The sequence below is a fragment of the Pogona vitticeps genome, chromosome 2 (genome assembly GCF_051106095.1).
Source record: "Pogona vitticeps strain Pit_001003342236 chromosome 2, PviZW2.1, whole genome shotgun sequence".
NCBI lineage: Eukaryota > Metazoa > Chordata > Lepidosauria > Squamata > Agamidae > Pogona > Pogona vitticeps.
The window spans coordinates 267216398-267236047 of record NC_135784.1 but is presented as its reverse complement, the minus strand read 5'-3'; the positions used below and the strand labels follow the sequence as shown (position 1 = coordinate 267236047).

General features: G+C 49.6%; 1 protein-coding gene across 44 annotated transcripts in view; it reads right to left on the bottom strand.

The window, feature by feature from the left end:
• The window catches only part of LOC110089212 (uncharacterized), a 147965-nt gene extending 128405 nt beyond the window's left edge, over window positions 1–19560 (bottom strand). For 34 of the 44 annotated variants that reach the window (XM_078386313.1, XM_078386314.1, XM_078386329.1 and 31 more), the window contains exon 1: window positions 16346–17217. The gene's annotated coding sequence lies outside the window, so the exon portion shown is untranslated. Of the gene's footprint in view, window positions 1–15864; window positions 15981–16345; window positions 17218–17993; window positions 18127–19421 lie in introns of those variants that run through there. The other 10 variants (XM_078386311.1, XM_078386336.1, XM_078386359.1 and 7 more) reach the window with 7 other exon arrangements.
• Window positions 19561–19650: the final 90 nt, after the last annotated feature.

The window sequence follows — 19650 nt, the reverse complement described above, 5'->3', positions numbered from 1 at the left end:
AGCCATTTGGATCTGGGGATGGTGCGACTGACATTCCAAAACATTTGGAGGCCAACAGATTAAGAGTGGCTATTTTGGGATGCTCCAGGCTGAAGGACTGATCAGTCTCTTGAAACCCTTCACCTGTATGGCATGTGCTCCTCTACACCCTGAAAGTGCCTAAGGAGGTTGCAATTCTATATACACTTACCAGAGAGTATATCCCATCAAGTGAGCTGGCTAGATAGCTTGGTGAGTTAGGTATCTGGCTGCAGAGTCAGAGGTTGCGAGTTCAATTCCCAACCAGCCTGTGCATCCCAGAAGGCCGTGTGGCCTGCGCGCGCACACACACACACACACACACACACGCAGAAGGGGGACAATAAATTAGCTTTGCCGATTCTCTACCCGGAAAACTCTGAAAAGGGTCACCAGAAGTCAGAACTTATTTCATGGCTCATGATGATGATAAAGATGATGATATCCCATTAAGCTAGTGGTTTCCAGTCCTAAATCTCCCTGGATTCAGAAACTGCCCAGACTGGACAAATAGGAGTATTCGTGAGAGCTGGAATCTGAAACAGTGTTGGGGAACTCTGGAAAGCCTCCTTCCGGGGGGGGGGGGTGAGGTGGACACGGGACGCAAATTTGGCCCCGCTTCTATCCTTCTGCCACCCCCGAGGTTGCCGAGTCCTCCCTGGCTGACCCCAAGGCAGCGGCCGCCGGCCACCTGCCAGCCTTCTCCGAAAGAGCCCCCTCGAGTCGCTGGGCGCTCGCGCTCCGGTCAGCCCGCTCAGGGCGGCAACCAGAGGGGTCTCGATTCTTCTTACGTTTCCTTGGGTCCCATTTCGCCCCGTAGGATTTTACACCCCAGCGAGTGCGCTTACGACGGGAGGGACGGGAAGATCTCCCTGCCCTGCCCCGCGGGCTGGCGGGCAGGTCTTGGAAAGCGGGCCTTGGCACAAACTCCGCGGGGGGGGGCGACCCTTTCGGGCCTTTCCTTTGAGCGGCTTCTCCCTCCCCGCTCGGCTCGGTCCCTCCCCGGCGGCTCCCGGTAAGAGCTGCCCTTGGAAAGCCTGCTTTATGAGTTTCATCAAGGTCTCTCCCTGCGCCGGTTCTCCATCTCTCTCCCTCCACCCGCCCGCCCGGGCCCGCCGCCTCCACGCGCTCCGGCCCTGCGCGTCGCTCTCACCGGTCCCGACCCAAGGCTGCCCAAGGGGGACCCACCAAGCCGTCTGGAAAGCCGCTTCGCCCACCGGAAAAGAGGCAGAAAGCCGGCAAATCGGGACGCGAACTGATCGCTCACTGAAGCGCCCCTGATGGCTCGATCCGGACGAAGGGGAGTCGCGCGTCTCTGCCCTGCCCGAGGCGAATGGCGCAAGGGCAAAGGGTTGCCAGGCCTGTTGCGCCTCCGGCCCAGCCCTGGGCCTTCTCTCCTCTGAAGCCGTTCCCGCTAAGTTCAACGGGGCTTCCTCGCAAGAAAGGCGCACGGAAGCCCCGCTCACCGACCGGTGCGCGTTTTCCAAGGATGAACGCACGCCCTGTTCCTGTCCCTTCCTGGAAACATGTCTGGAACCTTGGAGGGAAAGTTCGGGTTCTCGGAACCACCTAAAGTGGAAAGGGTTCTGCTGCTGGAGAACCTGCACCAAGGCGTGGACTGCGATACTTAACTTTAGAGATGGATGAGGCTTTGGCCCAGGCCTGAGCTAATGGATCAAACTAAATCCTCCGGCATCTCAGCCCCACCAGGTTAGGGCATTCGTGGGTCGCGCCCTGTCTCAACCTCAGACCGAGCCCTCATCCAGCAGCCTCGCCGCGATACTGGATGGGAAGAATTACTCACCGAGCCCCAAATTGAATGCTATTGCGCAAAGTTCTATTTATATGCGCTGCATATGTGTATATACACGTACGTACATGGATATACATATAGGTACAAAGTCCCTTTCTTTCTTTCTTTCTTTCTTTCTTTCTTTCTTTCTTTCTTTCTTTCTTTCTTTCTTTCATTGCTTGGTGGTTCTGAGAAGAGAAAAATTCTGTACAAAAAATCCTTGACACCTTAATGAAAAACACACACTCACACAGAGAGAGACACACACGCAAGCACGTACTTAATAGGGAAAATTGAGGGAGCACGTAACACTTCAGCGAGTGTGTACTTTTACCGGCGTGAAGGGTTGCCGGCCAATTTTGGGAGCTCAGAAGAGAACCTGATTGGAATTATCAGCTTCGTTTCTCCCTTATTGATGAAAGCACTGGCAATTAACAAATGGACCAACCCCATCTTATGTCTTGCTCACTTATTTGTTCCAAAGGAAGTTCCACTGTATCTGACGGAACTCCCTTCCAAATTACAGGGCACAGCGGAGCTTCTTTAATCAGTTTGTTGAACTTGACTGTCATCCGGGCGGGCTCGATAATTTGGGGATTGTTCCAAGGCCACCTAGAGTTAAAAGGGGAGAGAGAAAAGTGGACACGACTGCCTGCTTTTTGTCCTTTCAGAAGCACAGACAATTGTTACGATGTTGTCTGTCCTTATTTTAAAGCGGTTCTCTTGTCCTTCCCTCGGAGAGAAAGGGGAGCAATCCGAGATTCCACCTAGCCTTCACTTTAAAACTTTTTGGCTTCAGTAAAGCGGGGAGTTGGCTAGTTCTAAGGTCGGGGGTCCAAAAAAGCTGAAGCACGCCTGGGCACACGCACGCACGCACGCACCCAGCCTAGCTGCACTGTCACTCGCACGACTTTTCATCCTCTATCCCTCTGGGACCCACAAATATCTGTGCCGGCCTCTGACCGACCCACTGGATTTCTCGGCCCTTGAGAGACAGACGCATACACGTCCGAGTTGCCTTCGCTTAAGGCTGCCAGTTACTCTGTCTTCACTCCGAAGTAACATCTTTTTAGTTCTGCAGGGCTGCCCCCGAATTACGAACCCTGTCCTCCTAAATAGATTCACTCTAAAGAGACCCCACAGATTTCTGTGGAATCACTTTCTTTCTCAAGACTCATGTTTTAATTTTCAGATCAGTTCCTAGATGTTTATTTTTCGGGGTGGGGAAAATCCTTCAGTAGAGCTTCCCTTCCTTCTACCACGGGTATAGGGGGTCGTAGTTTTATGGTTATCCTACTTGAAAGTAGGTCGTAGTAAATTAGGTGTAATTTGGCCCGTTGAAGCCAGCGCTTGTGCTGTCTTCTTGGAAAACAGTATGTCTCAATCAGTTCAATGAGATTAAAGAAAATATCCATCGTGTTGCTCTTTCGAAACATATATAGGGCCTCTCAAAATTAAGGCTGCAATCCTGCGCACCCTGACTTGGAAGTGCGTCCGTCTGAACTGGATGAGACCTCCTTCAAAGCACATATACCTAGCCAGGGGCGTGGGTAGGTCACACCGGTAACTAGGGTCCAGGGGTGATTTTTTTTCCCTGTTGCGTGCAGATAACACTCAACAGCTGTAGCTAAAACACCTGCGATCTATTTCTCTGGATCCAATAACGGGGATTAATCACCCTCTCTGCTTCTAAAGGGAACTCAACCCTGGAAAATGAAGGTTAGGAGCCTTGGAAATCCGAACCTTTTCCATGGGAGAAAAGCCAAAGCAGGCAGCTGGGGGGGGGGGGGAGGAGGAAGTAGATGTAGTTTGTTACTTCGATATCTGCTCTGGTCCCAATCCCCGTCGGGCACTCCGTTGTACTTGCTGATGCTAGAGCTATGGAAGCAATACGCAGAGACTGTACACCCACAGCTCAATCCTATGTAGAGGGGAAAGATGTTCGGTCCACTTATTCTTTCAAGCCTCTGCAGAGGATTCAGCAGATTCGCTGAGAAGCACCGCCGGTATCTTAAGTAAGACTCGAAACTGGGGCTGCTAAGAACTTCTTGTGCTGACATTTATCCCATGAGGAGGAGGAGTAATATCTGGTTTATTGCGAAAGGAGAGCGTCTTAGGAAAGCGTCCGGAAAATGAAAGGTGTTACGTTTCACTTTGTTTTCCTTGTGGGGTGTGGGAAAATAAAAGAGCTACAAAAAAAAGTCACGAAGTCTTCACGTCCCTTTATTTCCACCGAAAATAACAGGGGGCACCTTAAGAACCAACAGGTTTTATTTGGGATAAGCTTTCCAGGTTGGTAGCTCACTTGTTCAGAAGGGTAGGAAAAAGGCTACAGTGCGGGAAAACTTTTGTCAAATAAAACTTATCCATCTTTTAAGGGGCCATAAAAATCCTGCTATTTTAGCTGCACAGCTACCTTCTGCTCATACTGCGAGCCCCCTTCCCTTCAGATTACGTCTGGAAGATGTGCACGCTTCTTACAGGCATTAAATGCTGCAACAGATATATATTCTATGTGTCTGCACGTTTGATGGTTTGGGCAGAACTGGTTGGTAGAATAGTGCACGTAATGGGCATACACTTATATAATAGCGTTTGCATGTGCAAGATGTATGGTATCTATCAGTCCTAGATGCACACAGGTCAATATACACGGGCTAATACGGATTTAAAATATAGGCTATGTTCCAGACATAGGCTTGCAGAGAATTGTAATCTTCTCACTTTCGGGAAGGACGGTCTGATTGATCTAAGTGCGGAGAATAACGGCCGCAGATACGTGGCGGAACATATTGTGTATTCTCCGAGTCTTTCTTCCCGGTTTATTTTGGAGAAGGCAACAGAATACAGTATATACATAACACATCCTTCTGGTAGGTCATATGCTGACAGGCCATGGAGTTTTCGACTTCTTAAGATGTAAAGCACTGCACACCACCCTCCAGTACGGTCACATCACAATCTTCCTGGGTCCCAAATCACTCCTCAGATCTATTATCCACTCCTCCTTATGTACAGCTTCCCAAGCCACGGACTTCTATGTAGGACAGTCAAAGATAAATGGGTCTGTTCGGGAGAAAGCCGGCTGAGGCTTGTGGACTTGCCTTGTTTCTGGAACCTTCAGGATAGAAAGAGATTCGCATCGACTCTGTTCCCTTTTAACCTACTCTCAATTTTAACCTACTCTCAAGGCAGCCGGTGCGCAGTGGAAAAATCTTGGCTGCCTCCAATATCGGCCTCGGGGCCCTAGATTTCATTCTCCAGCGGCCTGGCTGGGAGGCACCTTCTCTGAGTCCGGGAAAGAAGGAGAAACAAATGGGAACTTGCTTGGCATCGGTCATTCTTAGCCCACCTTCCTCAAAAGAAGTGATTTCCCATTCCTCCGGTGACTTTCTCAGGCATTTTAGCCCCATCGCTTCATTTTCTTCGCCCTGGATATCCCTCGTCTATCACCCCAATCTGAAATCCGTTGCCAAGTCAGTAACATACATAGCCACGCAGAGAGGCACAACCGGGATAAGCCCCAGCCAAAAAGTCGCCTACAGGGCCGGGGAAGTCGCTTGTTTCTCTCTTCGGCGTACAAATCGCCAAGGTCCAGTGACCCACCCATTCGCTGCCTGCGAAGCATCTCCTTCAGAAATGCTCTTCTGCCAGAGAGATGCCATGTCGCCGTGTGCAGTGTGTTTCTTTAAGGTACATTAAAGGATCATTGCGATCTCCCTGTGAAGTCATTACGCCTTTATCCCCACCAATTAACCACACCTCAGAGGGCTGCTATTAACAGCTACATTGAGCTTAAAAGTGAGGTATCCCATTTCAGAGAGATGTCGTGATCTCGCTCAAGAGATCTCAGCAGGCAGCCAAAAATGGAGCGCTGACTCCTGATCTCTGCCTTCACAGGTCCTTCCAAGGCCCCCGATAAGGAAAAGAATTAAAGATAACTGGGGAGAATTCACGAGACTGGAAAGTTCAGAGGTGGATGGTGGCTGGAGTGGTGTGTGTGTGTGTGTGTGTGTGTGTGTGTGTGTGTGTGTGTGTGTGTGTGTGTGTGTGTGTGTGTGTGTGTGTGTGTGTGTGTGTGTGTGTGTGTAAGTAATTTCTGGCAGCAGCGACGGCTCCCCTCGATTGCCACCAATAGTAATTTCAGACAGGTCTATGGAGCGGGGAAGGAATTGTAGGGCCCCTTCTTTCACCCCAAAAAGCTGAACTATGAATTAGCTGCTATAAAGGAAAGAGTCAAAGACAGGCTTATATCCCTGGCATTATCCTGCCCTCCTGTACTGGTTTTGTGGCATCACACACATACACTTGAAAATAAAATCCCATTGCTTTCCATGTGAGAGTTTGCTGCGAATTACAGGCTTAGGGCACGGATGGTAAAATCTAGAGAAGGAGCACATACCTCCCTCGCCTCTTTCTAATCCTACCTAAAATTGGTCTTGAAAGGGAGTAAGCCTTCTTCTGTCCTTTCTTTCTCGGGTATTTACTTTCTGTCCCTCTGATGCCCCAGAGAAAACATGCGGGAGACCCTCCAGAACATACACAAGTTGCAATCTATTTGAAGAGGAAACGCTGTATTTCCTTTCACTTTCCTGCTGAGTAATCCAGTGGCTTCCCTGTTTAAAAAAAAGCTACTGAAAAACTTAAAAAGAAAAAGAATGGAGAATAATTCTATTTTAAAGTTTATTAGATTCGACCCATTGGTGACGCCGAGCTTGTTCTGTGTATGGCCTTAGAATAACGCAACATAATACTTACAAGTAAGAGTGCTAACTTTTTGATATTGGGTTTTCTTGGGGAATTATGTGCACCTTACACATACACACCCCATGGCATCTCTTTTTCCTAGATCCTCAACTTTTCCATCAAAGCAAATAAATAATCGCCGCTCATCCACAAAAGGGAAAGTTTCCCCTCTTTTCTCGTCTGCCTCCAACCCAGCCCACTCCTCCCCAAGTGAGGCGGATTTAATTTTCAATATTTGGTACACAAAATTTAGCCAGCCGCAAGGAGATTAATTTTCCAGAATAATCCAATTAAAAGATTTCTAAACTAATCTTTTGGGGGGATGGGAAAAGAAGGGAAGGGAAGTGATTTCTGGCCGTGGTGGATGGCGGAGAAGGCTCTGGTTTCCTTCTAAGGAGCCCTTAAAAGGAAGCGCCCACATCTCAAACTCACCAACGGTAATTCAACCCCGCGTCCCCAAATTCAATTAAGGCCAAGTGCGCTGCTTTGAAGATCGATTTGCACCTCCTCTCACGCTTGGGCAGAGTTAAACCAGTCCAGTAACGGGGCCCTGCCTTAACTGGGTTGTGGAGGACACCTTATATTTCCTCTGCCTTTCGAAGTGGATTGGATCCGGTCCTTCTATTAAGGCCGAGAGCAGTTCATGGCTCACAGGAGACGCAGCGAGGCTAAGCACACACACACACACACACACACACACACACACACACACACACACACACACACACACACACACACACACACACACACACACACACACACACACACACACACACACCCGCCGCCGTTTCCCAAATAGTCAGGTTGAAGAGAGTTCGGCTGCTTACAAGCCCCATGGACTTTTTTCAAGTGCTAATAGATTTATGGTCTCCCTCTTTTTTCTCCCTAACGCCCATCCACAGTAATTAGCACATATGTTCTAAATAGATGATAGTTTTGTGAGCAATAAAGCAATTACCCATCGGTGAAGCTGACAGTTCCTCCAACTAAACTCCAACCAGCAGCTAATTGGAAAAGTCATTTCAGCTCCATTGTCTGCAATTAGTCTTGCTAAACTACTACACCCAAACTAGCCGGTTTGAGGTTTATTTATTCACTTCTATTTGCATTAGCAAACGGTCATCGAATCAGGCTGAAACTTCTGGCAGCGCTGAGATCAAGTTTGCAAGGGCTCTCGGACCGCTCTTAATTTCTTTTCTGCCTCTCAGAGTCGTACCAACAGCAGTAGCTCCAGATCCCTTGGCATCAGCACCCCATATACTTTCCAAGGGGTGCTGAAAAGGCTCAGTCGTTCCCAAACATTTGTTCCTCCTGCTCGGTTGTTTGCAAAAACAATATTACCTCCGTCTTTCTGGACACCCGGTCGCTTTAGCCCAACGGGCAAGGTTTAAGCGCTGCCTTTGCAAATTTTGTCTAATTTTTATTTTCACCCTTCCCTCCTTTTCCTATTTTGCATCTGCATTGGGGGCGTGGGGTGCTTGGAAAGTTCTTCAGTTCCGTCCCAAGCAAGAAATCAAACTAAGTCAGAGGTTCTGTCGGCCGTTTTCTGGGTGACAAATGGGCCGAGGGGAAGAAAGAGCCCCAACAACCTCCCAATAAATAAATAAATAAATAAATAAATAAATAAATAAATAAATAAATAAATAAATAAATAAATAAATAAAGGCCAGTCAAGAATTAATTAGTGAGCAACTCTGGCGTGTGATTTCTGTACAGAAGGACATACTGGGGCCAGGGGCAAGTGGGGAGAGAAAAGAGTGCGCGTTGCCCACCTTCAACCTGAAGATTAAAAGCTGAAAATTAAGAGGATCTCTCTGATGAAGACTTGCGCACAGCGAGGTGTAAGCGAGGCGTTAGACAGGACATTGACGCCCCAACGCAGCTTCACAATGGAGACCGGTCAGATTCCTTCTACTTAATCTTTGTTGGCACTAGGGGATGTGAGGGTGCTTCCCTTCACCCGTACAATACACCACCACACACAAGTTCTAGGCAAATGGATCTGGGAGGGAGGGAACGGGTAAAGGAAGAAATTCCTGGCTCAGCTCTGGATTTGAACTGCAGACTTTAGGAGGCATTTAAGCGGGACCGAGAAGTTGAGGGGAGATGGGCTTCCATCCGGCTCCGTCGTCCCTTGGGCCTGGCAGGCTGTTGTTCTTTAGTCGTTAAGTCGTGTCTGACTCTTCGTGACCCCATGGACCAGAGCACGCCAGGCCCTCCTGTCTTCCACTGCCTCCAGTACCCTGGGTTCCTGGAATGGAAAAAGATCGGCCTAAGAACTGTGTCTCCGGAGGAAAATAATTCCGGGTCCTCGAGCATCCCTAGACTTAAGTCACTAAAGTGCACCTTTCGGTGGAGGGACAGGAGCAGCGCAGAGCGGTTGATTAGTACCGCAGGGACACGTAATTTTTGCTCTTCCCATCTTGGCGAGAGAAAGTGAAAGTTGGCTCGAAAATGCTTCAGATCTCCCTACAGCCAAAAAAAAGGGGGGGGGGGGAGGCCGCCATTGGACTAGTAATACGTGAAAGGGGGCCGTCTTTGGAAACGAATGCAGAATTTATTCTAACTAGGCTTAATCTTCCAGAGAGACTGATTGATTGGTTGATTGATTGACTGGTAAATAAATAAATAAATAAATAAATAAATAAATAAATAAATAAATAAATAAATAAATAAATAAATAAATAAATAAATAAATAAATAAATAAATAAATAAGAATCCCTCTGATACCTCACGCTGAGGTGGAGAGGGGATTAACGTGTGTGGATTTTTGGTTTTGTTGTGTTTTTTTAAAGCTGTCGTCCAAGTAGGACTGGGCTGTAGTGACTGACTGGGTCCAGTCGCGAGAGCTGGAGAAAGGAAAAGAAGGCAAGAGAGGCGACTGATGCTCCCGAACGTTTTCCCTCGCTTTCCCTGGATGTCATCAGTGACAAGGGGCTCCACGGAGGGCCACGCAAGAAGCCTTCAAAGGGCAAAAGACGACCTTTAGGATTCAAGTGGCAAGTTCTGGCGATCGCCCGTTTTGACTCTCTGGGAGATCAACTGTCCTCGTCCTGGGGAAAGGGATTGAGCTGCCAAGACCTCAGGGAAGCCTCGGGGTGGGAGGGTGGGGAGATGGACGGAGGATCCCCGGGAGGGAATTCGGCCCCGCGTGGGCTTTCTTCGGATCGGTCTTGCAAGCGGCAGGACCGAGAAGAGGATCGCGGGAGGCTTCGTGGCCGAAGGCGAAAACCGAGCGCCTCGAACGGAGGGGCCCTTCCGAACGTGGCCTTCGGCCCAAGCCCCCCGCGGGACTCCGCGAAGGGGACGCGGGGAAAGACGGCGGAAGGAAGCCGGCGCCCTCGCGCTGCCAAGCGGAGCTCCGGCGGCGCGGTTGGGAGGCATCGCTGCTCCGCTTTCCTCCGCTTGGCTTGAGGCCTAGGAGCAATTCTGCAGCCCCGTCCCCTCCTTCCAGAGTCAAGGCATTTGCGTGGCTTTTCCCACTTTCTTTCTGTGAAGAGCGATTAGATGGCGCCTATTCAAAGCTGCTGATCCAGAGAGAAAAGAGGAGTAGATAAAAGGCGATTTCAAGTGACCTCCTTCGTCCTTTTCACACCAACCTGAGTCGCCGGAATAGCCGAGGATCAGCTGGGACAAAAGGCCCCCCTCCCCTCTCCCTCCGTTGCCCTTTCAGCTCCCGAAGCCTCCGTGCAAGGGGTTAACAATAAAAACTTATCCCCTCGCTTCGTCCCCCCCTCCCCGTCCGATTCCCCACTTTGCCGGCCTCAAGCCGCTCGGGATACCTTTTTTATGAGCCAACCCCCCCCCCCGACCCTCTCTCCGACCATGGCTGCGCTCTCAGCCCCCTCCTTCCCCTCCACCGCCACCCCACTCTCCCCCATGTCCCCCCCCCCAGCCTGCTTCAGTGTGGCACGATTCTTTATGGTCTGCTTGAGCGGTTCGTTTCATCGACTTTAAAAGAGAGAAGCAAAAAAGAAAGAGAAAGAAAGAAAGGAAAAGGGGGGAGCACCCCCCCCGCTAAAAGTCTTTCTTTCCCCCTCCCTCTCTCTTGAGCTGCCTGACAGAACAGGCCTGTAATAAACATATCTGGGCCGTGACAGTTCCAGTGAAAAGTGAGATTTATTACTTATATCAAGCTTAGGATGAGCCCCGGGGTGATGCTCGCACCGACAGCAACAGCCCGGCCTTCCTGGGCGACCCCCCCCCCCGACCCGCCGCCCAACTTGCACGCCATCTGCGCCTCCAACCGAAGGAGCCAAGTGACAAGCGAGAACTTCGCCTCGAGTGGGATCTGCCGGGGCCAAGGTGCTCTCCCCCATTTTCGGTCCTTTTCCTCTTTTTTTGCCCCCCCCCGCCAATTTCTTTTCCTTATTATTGCCATTCTTCTTCTCGTTATTTGCTATGTTGTTCTTACGATCGCCGTGATTTGTAGCCTGAGGAAAAGAAAAAAAGGAAGTCCAGAGCAACTCGGCTTCTGATGGACTGATCCCTATGCGAAGAGAAAAAGGGAGTGGCGACAAGCGACTATTATGGGGAATGGGTCTGCAAGCCGGGCGACTGTAGGGGTCAGGAGGACACGAGAGGAGAAGTTCGCGCCTCCCCAGGCAAACGTTTCCACTTTTGTGCTCAAAGATCCACGCCCGTCGCTGCTGCGTCTCGGATCTAAGCACCCACTCGCTCGAGAACTTCACAGGCTGCCCGTCTGACTCTCAAGAGTCTCTGGGGAAGGGAAGAGCCTTCGAGAAGGCCAAAGGATGCCCCTGCCTTCAAGTCCCCTGTCAAACGAAGTCTCTCTCTCTCTCCGAACGCCGCCTTCTGCACAGCCTTATTTCCCGTTGCTTCCCGCCTTTGTCTCTCTGCCGCAGCTTTATTTGCACGGCAAATAAACACTTGGTTGTGAGAACTCGACATTTTGTGCGGGGAAGAGTGTTGCGGCGGGGAGGCAGGTATGAATCTAAGGGAAGAAGGTCAGAGAGTTGCGGGCCATCGACTTTCTCTCTTTCTTGGACCGTTCTTTTGGCTACCAAACAAAACCCAACCAGTTTTGTGGCCTAGAATAGAGTCCGTCTCTTTTGCGAGGGGTGGGGAGAGGGTCCCCGCATCCTCCTGTAGATTGCGACCACACGATCAGGTGGAACGTCTCTGGGGCTGCGATTCCGTGGTGGACACTTTCCTGGGAGGGTCTCCCGTCTTTACACCAGAGAAAGCCCTCCTGGCATTGCACTGCAACGCGGTGATCCTTGTTAAGGAAGGAAGCCTCTCTCTATTTCAGGCGGCGAAAGAGACACTTAATTTTTCTTAATTGCCCAGTGGCCCAATCCTGATCACAAGAGGGTCAAGGGGTGGCTGGGTGGCTTTGGAAAAGGCCGCCAGGCTTTGGGAAAGGATTTCTGTTCTCAGTCCAGTGTCTCTCCACAGCCCTGCAAGAAGGGCTGCCGGGAAAGCGGCCTTTTATACCTATTTTAAGAGGACCGGAAATATTTCTCTTTCAGCCCTTCCTAGTCGAGGTTGCCTCAAGGAGAACCTCGGGGAAGGTAGAGGCCGCTGGTCGGAGGGCGCGAGCTGGCGGGGCCTCTTTCTTTCTCCCTTGCCTTTCAGGGCGAGGCGGGACTGTGGCGGGCGTCTTAGCTCCGGCATCGCCGGGCCAGCCTTTCTCTGATCTAGTCTCCAAACTCCGACCTTTTCACCACGTTAGCTTGGAAGTAAATCCCCGTTGATTTGAGCCAGGTTTACTTTCAACTTGAAGTATGCTTAATACTACAGTATGCAGCCTAATGGGTTTTTATAGTGACGGGAATTTTAAAAGGAACTTCTTATATCTTATTAGGAGGCGCGATCCGGAAGCAAGGAAGCCCATAGAGATGCACATGCACACTCCTCTCCTTTCCCAAGCCATGTTCCTTTATATTTATTCCAGAATGGGGGGGGGGGAGGATCTGCGTGGCTGCCTTCCCCCCCCCCCCCGCTGAAGTGGCAAATATCCCCTAACCTGACCTCCTAAAGTGAACACACAAATGATCGAGAGCAAGTTCGAGTCACTTCGGGGCTCTCGTGAAACCGCAGGGATGCTGGTGACACCCTGCTTCTCCCGCTGAACATGCACACGAAGGAGATCGTCCGTGGGCGGACTGCAGCTTCGTCTAGAGAGGAACATATGCCTTCTTGATGGGGTGCGGGGAATGGGGACTAGGAAACTCGAGGTGGCCCGTGGCTATGTCAGCAGAGCAGCCAGGACCGATGGGGGGGGGGGCTGCCTACTTTCCCGGGAAACAGCCGGCTATGAATGAGAGGTGGCAAAGGAGGAGGAGGAGGAATAGAGTATCCCTAATATCTGTGATCTGTCGGACTAGATCTGTAAAGATAACAAGCAATGATGGGGAAACAGGCAGGCGTGGATTGGACGTCTTTTCACTGGGGCGGGAGTTCCATTTCGCTGGAAACCGACTAGCTGGGGAAAACGGGCAGAAATGCAGGAATGCAGGGATGACCCGGCACTACTGGCAGTGAATGTGGCCTACTTCCGCCAGTCTTGCGAGCGGCGTAGCTGCAAAGGCTTCAGCTGCCAAGGCCTCGCTCGTTCCCAGTCTCGGCCCGACTGGGCTCAAGAGGCCCCCCTCCGCCTCCCGAAAAGGAAGCGCGGGTCCAAAGCCAGAGTTTTGCCAGGCAAGGGGCTTGTGCCGAGAAATGGGTTGACAGTACAATTCATGTTGACCGAAAACTGGAAATAGTCCCGGAAAGGACTTGAGCAAAGGTTGGGCAGCGGGATCTGCCCTCGACCTGCCTGTCGGCGGAAGAGCTCCGGCATCCAAACGCTGGAAGGCAGAGCTTGTCAAAAGTCGGTAGGGAAGCGCTCACTCTGGCTGATTTGTGGGGCAAACGGCCCAGCAGGCTGGTAGTGTGTGAAAGCGAGAGAACAGAATTCAAAGCACGCCTTCCGTATGGCTTTCTGGGTCTGTTTTAAGTTGCTCTGTGTAGAACGAGAATGGCATATGTGTGCTTTGAAAAAGCACTTCCCAAATGTCGTGTCCTAACGAAATGCAGCTGGACCCCTTAGCAGAATCAAGAGAGTGAACGGCTGAAAGTTGCTAAAAGAATGTAACATATTTTCCCTCCCCCACTCCCTCAACCCAGCTCCACTTAGGAGAAAGCAAGGACCGCTGTCCTATCACATCTTGCCATATAAGGATGCTCTAAAACATAAGCCTATCTACGCACAAACACATCGTAGCATATGTTACATAGAACGGACACACGGGATTTTTCCAGGGAATTAAACCTTTTTTTAAAAAAAGGCCACCATGCACGCAGACAATTCTGTCCAAGTGGATCTATGGTCATTAGCACCTTCGCTTTAATAGGAGGGGTCGTTTTCTTTTCTTAAATGACCCCTTCTACGAATTCAGAAATAGCTCCAAAAAGTTAAAACAGACATGGGATTTTTCTCTGGTCTCCATAGAAGATCCATTTCTCCCTTTCAAACAGCAGCTCCAAGGCAAGCAAGGGACACATCCTCCCCTCCTAAATCTATTCACAAAGGAGAAAGTAAGTGCCATGGTATACGGTGAGGTTTACTCGCAGGAAAATCCGGAGATAATAGCAGCCCCCATGGCTGTTAAGTCCCAGAGCTTTCAAATGAACGGGGTGACTTCCATGTGAGAGAACAGTGGCTGGTGACTGAAACTCAGGCTGTCTCTTTCTCTCCTTGCAAAATAGCCGCCTCCAATTTCAAAACCTTGGCTCAAATGATATCGAGAGAGAAATCAAGGTTCTTTTCTCCTAGCACCGTCTTGGTGCTCTCAACGAGCCCTTCCAAACCTCTTATTTCTAGAATATTAGAACCGCCTCAATAATATATATATATATATATTTCATTCCAGCATCGTCCCACGTCACACGGTGGCAGAACACGATGAACGGGCCTGATTTCAGATTCTCTTTCGTCCTTCCCCGAGTCTCTTTGCAAAAAAGGGGCTCATATCTATCTGAAAACAGCTGCGGGCGGTTCTGCTGTTCGGGGTTCAAGCAGTGTAGCAGTGTCTGCTTAAACGATTTGTCTGCCACAGTCCAAGTTCGACACAGAAAACTGCCATTGAAATCAAAGTGAGATCCATCAGGACGTGGTTGGGAAAAGAGTTCCAGCCTCCGGAAAGTTGGACCCTGATTTGTTTTTATTTTTCTGGTCACCTTTCAAAAAACGTACATGCAAAAAAGCCAGGAGAAGCCTGTTTCTCACCTTGATAGAGCAGACCACGTCTGTTCTCTCTCATTTAATTCACTTCTTTCTCTCTTTTTTTAGATGTGCTATCGTTCTCCAAAAGAGAGAGAACGATAACAAAAGATTTCCAAATCTGAGCGTCCGCATCAGCTCCTTTAAGACAAAAGATTGGTTACCCTGAATTAAATAATACATCTCCTTTTGGAGAGTTTTTATATTCCTTCGAAGTGAAGGATCTGATTTCTCCAGGCCTGTACTGTTACTCGTCTCCCAGTTTTCTAACACTGGGATCTCACTGAAGAGACACCAAAACGATTGTTCCATACCTTCTCTTCCGTAAATCAATAAAATAGACACTGCACCGGAGCTGACTTACAAGCCTTTCCTAAAATTGTGGTGGAAGTTTAGCATTAGAGAAAGAATGATTTCTGGGGGAAGAGATGAACATAATTGGACTCGAGAGTTCATCTATTAATTACGTTCCATGTATGGCCTTTTCTTTTCTGTGATGTCTGTCTGTCTCGCTTCCCCTCCGTTGAGTGGGTCTGGCCGTCGTCCCTTTAATCCGTTGACACTCCCCCCACTCCCAAATAAACAGACTGTAATCGATCTTTTCATTAGGTGATCAAATAACAAACAGAGCAGGTGAAAGGCAACTAGTACCAGCACGCTGACTTCTGCAAGCACACCCGGACACCATCCTTCTTTAAGAGAGGAAATGCCATGGCAAAAGAAATACACACAGCTCCTCGGGACGGATCTGTTAACCTCTTCCTCGCTAGGAGAGACCAAGGAGCCAAGGACTCAGCTTTGGATCTCAGCTCACTCCTGCACGGTCAGGAGCTGAGTTTCCCACCCGAAGCTGTTTCCCAGCAAAGCTCGTCCCACCCCAGAGGAACAGAAGAGTCTTCCAGACCCAAAACGGACCTTGGACATCAGGGACACTTGTCAAGACATTCTGAGGCCGAGGCCATCACATATATAGAAATAGCAGCCGAATAAATGAATAAATGGGCCAGTGGATGGATAGATGAATGAGTGAGAGAATGAGCGGCTGTCTGTGAACACGTCTACATTCGTTCGTTTACTCACTCGTTTATTTATGTGGCTGCAACTTCAGCCTCTGCCTGTTCACTTGGTCCATCTCAAGGCGATCGTCAGCGGACGCCCGGGGTTTCTCCCCCTCTCCCCCCCACCCCACCCCCCCCGCCCACCCCTTCCTGCCAGCTCTTCAGAGCAAACGTGGTTGGGAAATCCCAGCCAGGCCCGAATGGAGTCCTCTCAGGCAGTCCCAGGCAAACCCAGGAGGAGATCTTGGAAGGAAGCGGGGAACGGGAAGGAGCAGAATCGGGGGTGGGGATGTTTGTGCAACCCGTGAGGGGAGTTGTATTTTGCAAAAGAAAAGAAAAGAAAGTTATCCTGGCCAAGAAGCAGCTTTGTTGGAACAACTCAAGAGTTCAGGAGGTTGGAGGAGGCGTGCGGGGGGGGGGGAAGGGGGTCCAGAAGCTTAAGCAAAAAGAGGCTGTTTCTAAGTCACTTGCAGGAGCTACAGAAAGCAAAATACATTACTTGCCTTTGGACGAGGCGTTGCTGTTCTAAGTTGAGCAGATCCCGGTTTCCGAAGCAACCTTGTCAAGAAGCTGGTGCCTCGCTGTGTACCTTCTCCCAGGCTCTCTCTCTCTCTCTCTCTCTCTTCTCTCTCTCTCTCTCTCCCTCCCTCCCTCTTCTCTCTCTCTCTCTCTCTCTCTCTCTTTCTTTCTTTTGCTCTGGCTCTAGGGTTTTTCCCCCCCTCTCTCCCTGGCTCTCTACAGTCCGGGAGTAAAGTCTGAGATGATATACATACAGAGCTGGTCCTTCTGTGCGTGCGTGTGTGTGTGAGTGTGTGTGTGTGATTTAATCTTATTCGTTTCACCTTTTCATTGACCACCAGAAGACAGCACCGAGAGTATATTGGGAAAGAAAGAGAGAGAGGAGCAAGCGCGGGAGCTCACTGTTGCATAGTCAATAACATCCTTTTTATCAATGCAATCTACAATAGAGGCGGCTTGGCAGTGAAAACTGATGGGGGGGGGAGAGAGAGGGAGAAGAGAGAGAGAGAGAACACCCTTCATTATTTCACCGCCAAATCGCAAGCCGTGTCTTCAGATCTACGAGTCTCGCCTCCAGCTGGGCTCTGGAGGTTTTTAGAAACCAGATCGAGAGAAAAGAGGGAAAGGTAGAGAAACCCCGAGCCAGACACACGATTTTTCCCCCTCTGCTTCTCTTAAAGAATCAGGAATATACAAGAATAGCCTTTCCGTCCCCCCCCCCAGGGCCCCCATACTCTGTTGTGTGGAAACTTTGATAAAGTTGGTCAAGCTCACATAGGGAAATAGTACTGTAAGCAAGAAAAGTTTGGAGAAACGAGAGAGAAGACCTAGCAGCTAATAGGAAATCTTTCAAATCGGTTACCCATTCATAAAAGCACGGTTTTGTGGAGGGCGAAGCAAGTAAGGAAAATGCCCATTCACGGTTTTTTTTTAAGTATCTTCATGCTCCTTTACCAGAAGCACTAGCTTGCCCCCCCTCCCATACACACATACAGGGAGCAGAAGGAAGGGGGAGCCAGACAAACTGCCATTTCACCGCCCTCTTCCTGTCCGCTAGATGGCAGCACGATCCAGCGATTTCCACTAGCACTGGCAGAGGGGAATCATTGGTCGCCCCCAGCGCACACTCTCACCCGGTTCCCAGCATACACTCCTCCAGCCTCGCATTCTCTCTTCCCCTCTCACTTGAACTTTCCTGTGCAAGCATTGATCCTCTCGCATAGACAGTAAAAACGATTGCTTACTTTTGTTATAAATTAATCATGACTTAGGCTGTTTAAAAACATTCTGGGAAGAAGAAAATAGGTGGAGGGACGCGTAAATTGTGTGTGTGTGTGTGTGTATAGATACATCGTTAGAAATATATTCTCTCGCTTTTTGTCTCACACAAATACACGCGGAGAGTCGGGGAATAACCAAATAAAATAGGGTATTGCTTTCTGACCAGGCAAATTCCACCGTAGGAGTGACGGCAATGAAACGTTATTTTTTTAAAAACACACGCACGCACACACCACAAAACCGGGATAATAGAAGAAGAAGAAGAAAGGAAGGCAGCGCGTTGGGAGGAGAAAAGAGGGGGCGTGTTGAGCTCTAACATATGGAACCATAAATGTATTTATAAATACTTACATTCCTTATGGAATCTCCTTAGCCATCTACTTCCAGTCATTAAACAATGAATTCCAATCCAAGTATTGTAATTCCTAATCAGGGTATTTTAGGTAGAAAAGCAGGGACCCCCAAAGATATGCAGAGAAATCTAATTTAAAAAAAAACTTTTCAGAACGAGCCAAAATAATTTCCTTTTAATTCCCCTTTCCCCCTATCGCAATGCATCTCCCCCCCCCCGCGCGCGCCGCCTTTCCTCCTTTCTCTTCTCGTGCGTGTGTGTCTGTGTGTGTGACCATAGACGACCCATACTAATCAGGTCTCAAAGTAAATAGCAGAGCAGGGCGATCTCAATGTAAATTGTGCTTGTCAGGAGAAACCCCCCCTCCCTCTTCTTCCCCTCTGTCTCTCTCTCTCTCTCTCCCTCCCTCCCTCCCCCGACCCCTCCTTCCCCCTCCCAATCCTTTCCTCGCCCCCCCCCCCGCTTCTTCCCATCTCAGTCAGTAGGTAGCAAAGAATAAAGGCGGAGAGGGGGGAGCGCGAGAGCGCGAGAGAGAAAGAGAGGGAGAGAGGGAGAGAGGGAGAAGAGACCTCAGCCAATGGAGGGAAGGAGGCTTGGCTAACCTTAGCCTCCCATATTCTCTCCCCCCAATTCAGGGCTCTGACCAGTCAGTCGCCTTTGATTATCAGTTGCCAGCAGCCCCTCTCTTGGCTCCTTGACATGAGCTCCATATAAGGCAGCGATCTCCATAGAAACGTGTCAGTTTCAATAGTAGTGTCAAAGTTCACTATATACAGACATTCGCGCAGATCCCCTTTTCGGAAACATTGCTCTGCTAGTCTTCCCGTTTAAACGCATTCATTTTTTGGTTCTCTCTCTCTCTCTCTCTCTCTCCCTCTCCCTCTCTCTCTCTTCCTCTCTCTCTCCCTCTCTCTCTCTCTCTCTCCTTTCTTGCATATTATATTAGTTGAAGGATTTTTTTTTCTTTATCTCCTTCTTCCTCTCTTTTTCCACCCTTCTTTCCCTTCTCTGCCTTTCGCTTCCTTCCTCCCTGAGACGAGAGAGAGAGGGAAAACTTAAAAGGGGAAAAAGAAAGAAAAGAAAAGAAAAGAAAAGAGAGGAGGGGAAAAAAAGGACCGCAAAGAAAAGGAAAGAAAAGAGCAAAAGGAACGCCTTTTAAACATCTTCATATCGTCAATTTTAACACTTTTTTTTAATTTAGGGGAGGGTTTTGGTCTCGGCTGCGAGAGGGTTTTTTTGTGTGTGTGTGTGTGTATGTTTTCCTCCGAATTTTTTTCTTTTTTCAAAAAAAAGAAAGACAAAACGCTTCGCTCGGGCGATCTCCAGTGATTATTCCCACCAGCAGCACGGAAGAAGCCAGCCAGCCAGCAAGAAGCGCGAGCGAGGAAGAAGGCGCGAGGCGAAGAGGGTTTATTTATTCGACCTACTTTGGATCTCTCTGGCGCGCGCTCCCTCTCGCTCTCTCGCTCGCTCTCTCCTTTGGCTTTTTCCCTCCCCTTCGCGTGTGTGACATTCGCTCCGCTCCATGTTCGCTTTTTCCTCGGGCACTTGGCGGGGGATCCTCCGTCTGCTGGGCGAAAGCGAGGCGGCCGCCGGGGCTCCTTCGCCTTTGTACGTTTCCCACCGAAATTAAGACTGGCGAGAGGCAGAAGGCGA